Source organism: Micromesistius poutassou (genome assembly GCF_964030765.1).
Source record: "Micromesistius poutassou genome assembly, contig: SCAFFOLD_6695, whole genome shotgun sequence".
In the NCBI taxonomy this organism is placed as follows: domain Eukaryota; kingdom Metazoa; phylum Chordata; class Actinopteri; order Gadiformes; family Gadidae; genus Micromesistius; species Micromesistius poutassou.
This window is the reverse complement of record NW_028177780.1, coordinates 2,501-7,850: the sequence shown is the minus strand read 5'-3', so window position 1 is coordinate 7,850 and position 5,350 is coordinate 2,501. Positions and strand designations below refer to the sequence as shown.

The 5,350-nt window shown below is 57.7% G+C and overlaps 1 pseudogene across 1 annotated transcript in view; it reads right to left on the bottom strand.

The window, feature by feature from the left end:
* Nucleotides 1-366: 366 nt before the first annotated feature.
* LOC311375702 (voltage-dependent calcium channel gamma-4 subunit-like) overlaps nucleotides 367-5,350 on the bottom strand; it is a 7,288-nt pseudogene continuing 2,304 nt past the window's right edge. Inside the window, exons 3-4 of the transcript in view lie at nucleotides 1,533-1,673; nucleotides 367-1,246 (exon numbers count right to left, since the gene is read on the bottom strand). The product of the transcript in view is annotated as a voltage-dependent calcium channel gamma-4 subunit-like (transcript). The remainder of the gene's footprint in view (nucleotides 1,247-1,532; nucleotides 1,674-5,350) is intronic.

The window sequence follows — 5,350 nt, the reverse complement described above, 5'->3', positions numbered from 1 at the left end:
CTCCCCCAACTACACATCCCACGTCAACTCCCTCAACTACACATCCACGTCAACTCCCTCAACTACACATCCACGTCAACTCCCTCAACTACACATCCACGTCAACTCCCCCAACTACACATCCACGTCAACTCCCTCAACTACACATCCACGTCAACTCCCTCAACTACACATCCACGTCAACTCCCTCAACTACACATCCACGTCAACTCCCTCAACTACACATCCACGTCAACTCCCTCAACTACACATCCACGTCAACTCCCTCAACTACACATCCACGTCAACTCCCTCAACTACACATCCACGTCCGAACCCAAACTCCATCCACATCCTCCCCCCTCCCCCACCCCGCCCCCCCCCCCTCTAGACGGGCGTGGTCTTGCGGTTCAGCGTGTCTGAGTTGCTGTCGCGGGTCCCGCTTGGCGCCCAGGCGGTCCAGGGTTCCCATGGCGCCGCGTTCCCTCTCCATGGTGGCGGTGGACATGGGGGCCTGCTGGGGGGGGGGTCCCGGAGCCCGGCGTGCTGAGGGGGGCGGAGCCCTGGGCCGCCGCCGCCGCCGCCGCCGCCGCCGCCAGGTTGGACTTGGAGAGCGAGGGCAGCGTGCCGCCGCCGCCGCCCCCCCCCAGCACGCCGCCGCCCCCCTCCTTGGGGAAGTAGTTGTGCAGCTGGTAGAGAGCGGCCCGGTCCACGGTGCCGTACAGCGGGGGGGGGGGCCCCGCCCCCCAGGCTGCCCAGCTTGGGAGTCCCGGCCCAGCGTATGTACATGGAGATGTCCCCCCCCGCCGCCCCCCGCCGCCGCCGCCGCCGCCGCCCCCCCCCGCCGTGGTGGGGGTTGGGCAGCGTGGCCACGGAGAAGGGCGGGGCGGAGGGCGGCGGGGCGAAGGTCTTGGAGGCGGCGCCGGGGGAGCCCTCGGGGCGAGCGGGGGGGGGTCGGTGGGAGCGCGACGAGGAGCGGGAGCGCCGGAAGCGGTAGCTGGGCAGGCGGAGCATGGCGTGGGCGGAGCTCTTGAAGAGGTCGGCGCTGCGAGCGGCAGCGCAGAGCGGCAGCGCAGCTCCTTGTTCTTCTCGATGTAGATGTTGACGGCCAGGACGCCCACCATCTCGGCCAGGATGAAGGACAGCCCCCCGAAGTAGAAGGACCAGCCGTAGGAGTAGTGCCACTTCTTGTCCTCGTCCTTCTTGGGCGAGATGTCGCTCAGCGCCGCCGAGATGTAGACGATGACCCCGATGATGTTACTGAGACCTGGGGGGGGGGGGAGGGGGGGGGAGACCACGGGGGGGGGGGGGGGGGAGACCACGGGGGGGGGGGGGGGGGGAGACCACCCTGTTACTGAGACCTGGGGGGGGGGGGACCACCCTGTTACTGAGACCTGGGGGGGGCGTTTAGACCTGGTCTAGTGTGCAGAGGAGAGAGAACTTGTAGTATGACAAGGAGATAGCATCAGCGTTAGTGTGTACTGTATCACTCTATTAGTAGTATAAGTAGTACTAGTATTAGTGCTGTATCAGTAGTTGTAGTACTCTGTTACCGGCGGCGACGAACAGGATGCCTCCTCCCAGGATGACGTTCCTCCTGCTGCGGTAGAACCCGCTGGACGCCACGCAGACTCCGCCCAGCAGCAGCAGGGTGGCGCTCAGGATCGGGAAGATACTGGAGGCCCGCACCACGCCTGGGGGCGGAGCCAGGGGGGGAGGGCCACAGGGGGGGGGGGCCACAGGGGGAGGGGCCACAGGGGGAGGGGCCACAGGGGGGGGGGCCACACACACAGCGGGTCAGCAGCAGTCAGGGTGAGGGCGTCTCTCTCAGGGACACCTCCACACTCCTCTAGGAGGAGCAGTCAGGGTGAGGCGTCTCTCTCAGGGACACCTCCACACTCCTCTAGGAGGAGCAGTCAGGGTGAGGCGTCTCGCTCAGGGACACCTCCACACTCCGCTAGGAGGAGCCGGGGATCGAACCAGCGACCTTCGAGCATCATGTGGGCCAGCGCTCGAGCATCATGTGGGCTGGAGTTCTTCCGGTCCTACCTGGCCGACAGGAGCTTCTCTGTCCAGCTTGGAGACTCCATCTCCTCTCCTGCCCCCCCTCACCTGCGGGGGTCCCTCAAGGCTCTACTCTGGGTCCCATCCTCTTTTTACTAAACATCTTACCCCTAGGGGTAAACAACATCTCCTTCCACTGCTTTGCGGATGACGTCCAGCTGTGTCTCCCCCTTAAGGCCGATGGGCAGGTTGCACTCCGTTTACTGTGTGACTGTCTGGCTGACATCAAGGCATGGATGGGTGCAATCTTCCTCAACCTTAATGAGAGCAAGACTGAGCTAATTGTCTTTGGCAAAACCTCTCTGGCCTTCTCCACCGATGCCCCCCTTGCCTCTAACATCAGGCCCTCTGTCAGAAATCTGGGCGTGATCTTTGACAGCAAATTCAAGTTCGAACAGCAGGTCAGGGCAGTAGTTAGGAAGAGCTTTTTCCACCTGAGAACCCTAGCTAAGACCAAAGCCTACCTGCCCCAGAGCGTTCTTGAGAGAGTCATCCATGCCTTCATCACATCCCAACTGGACTACTGTAATGCTCTCTACACCGGCATCGATCAATCCCACCTCCGCCACCTGCAGTTGGTTCAGAACTCAGCTGCCCAACTCCTCACCTGCACTAAAAAACGCGAACATATCACCCCGGTTCTGGCTTCACTCCACTGGCTCCCCATCCGCTACCGCATAAATTTCAAACTCCTCCTGACTGTATACAAATCTCTCCATGGTCTGGCCCCCACCTACCTGTCTGATCTTCTCCACCACCACATCCCATCTAGAGCACTGCGGTCAGCAGACCAACTGCGGCTGGAAGAACCTCGGTCGAGACTGAAAACTAGGGGGGACAGAGCCTTTCAGTGGCAGCCCCTAGACTCTGGAACTGCCTCCCCCTCCACGTCCGTTCAGCTCAGTCTCTGAACGTTTTTAAGTCCCTTTTAAAGACCCACCTCTAATCACTTGCCTTTGGCTAGTGTCTCCCTTTATGTGCCAGTGATTAGTTTTAAATGTTCTCTTTTTCTGCATTTCTTAATTTATTTTAACTGTAGTCCTTTTTGTTTTTGTGCCTTCCTGTATTTACTAATTGCACTTTATTGTGAAGCACTTTGGTGCGGCTAAGCCGTCTGTAAATGCGCTATATAAATAAATCTGACATTGACCTTCAGGTGACCAGACCACCCGCTGTACCTCCTGAGCTTCTGCCGCCCCAGTGGCTCCATCACTCTGTCATTACCCCCAGTGGCTCCATCACTCTGTCATTACCCCCAGTGGCTCCATCACTCTGTCATTTCCCCCAGTGGCTCCATCACTCTGTCATTACCCCCGGTGGGTAGACCTCTCTGTCATTACCCCCAGTGGGTAGACCTCTCTGTCATTACCCCCAGTGGGTAGACCTCTCTGTCATTACCCCCAGTGGGTAGACCTCTGTCATTACCCCCAGTGGGTAGACCTCTCTGTCATTACCCTCAGTGGGTAGACCTCTGTCATTACCCTCAGTGGGTAGACCTCTCTGTCATTACCCCCAGTGGGTAGACCTCTCTGTCATTACCCCCAGTGGGTAGACCTCTCTGTCATTACCCCCAGTGGGTAGACCTCTCTGTCATTACCCCCAGTGGGTAGACCTCTCTGTCATTACCCCCAGTGGGTAGACCTCTCTGTCATTACCCTCAGTGGGTAGACCTCTCTGTCATTACCCTCAGTGGGTAGACCTCTCTGTCATTACCCCCAGTGGGTAGACCTCTCTGTCATTACCCCCAGTGGGTAGACCTCTCTGTCATTACCCTCAGTGGGTAGACCTCTCTGTCATTACCCCCAGTGGGTAGACCTCTCTGTCATTACCCCCAGTGGGTAGACCTCTCTGTCATTACCCCCAGTGGGTAGACCTCTCTGTCATTACCCCCAGTGGGTAGACCTCTCTGTCATTACCCTCAGTGGGTAGACCTCTCTGTCATTACCCCCAGTGGGTAGACCTCTCTGTCATTACCCCCAGTGGGTAGACCTCTCTGTCATTACCCCCAGTGGGTAGACCTCTCTGTCATTACCCCCAGTGGGTAGACCTCTCTGTCATTACCCCCAGTGGGTAGACCTCTCTGTCATTACCCCCAGTGGGTAGACCTCTCTGTCATTACCCCCAGTGGGTAGACCTCTCTGTCATTACCCCCAGTGGGTAGACCTCTCTGTCATTACCCCCAGTGGGTAGACCTCTCTGTCATTACCCTCAGTGGGTAGACCTCTGGCATTACCCCCAGTGGGTAGACCTCTCTGTCATTACCCCCAGTGGGTAGACCTCTCTGTCATTACCCCCAGTGGGTAGACCTCTGGCATTACCCCCAGTGGGTAGACCTCTCTGTCATTACCCCCAGTGGGTAGACCTCTCTGTCATTACCCCCAGTGGGTAGACCTCTGTCATTACCCCCAGTGGGTAGACCTCTCTGTCATTACCCCCAGTGGGTAGACCTCTCTGTCATTACCCCCAGTGGGTAGACCTCTCTGTCATTACCCCCAGTGGGTAGACCTCTCTGTCATTACCCCCAGTGGGTAGACCTCTCTGTCATTACCCTCAGTGGGTAGACCTCTCTGTCATTACCCCCAGTGGGTAGACCTCTCTGTCATTACCCTCAGTGGGTAGACCTCTCTGTCATTACCCCCAGTGGGTAGACCTCTCTGTCATTACCCCCAGTGGGTAGACCTCTCTGTCATTACCCCCAGTGGGTAGACCTCTCTGTCATTACCCCCAGTGGGTAGACCTCTCTGTCATTACCCCCAGTGGGTAGACCTCTCTGTCATTACCCCCAGTGGGTAGACCTCTCTGTCATTACCCCCGGTGGGTAGACCTCTCTGTCATTACCCCCAGTGGGTAGACCTCTGTCATTACCCCCAGTGGGTAGACCTCTCTGTCATTACCCCCAGTGGGTAGACCTCTGTCATTACCCCCAGTGGGCAGACCAACAGGACGTCTCGTTGATCACCAGCTAGGAGCACTCGGCTGCCTGATGTCAAGTGGTGGTAACACAACACACTAACGCACAACCTGAACACACTAAAGTACACAACCTGAACACACTAAAGTACACAACCTGAACACACTAAAGTACACAACCTGAACACACTAAAGTACACAACCTGAACACACTAAAGTACACAACCTGAACACACTAAAGTACACAACCTGAACACACTAAAGTACACAACCTGAACACACTAAAGTACACAACCTGAACACACTAACACAACGGACCCCCTAACCTGTACACACACAACCTGAACACACTAAAGTACACAGAGATACACACACATGGGCAACCGAAAGGAAACGC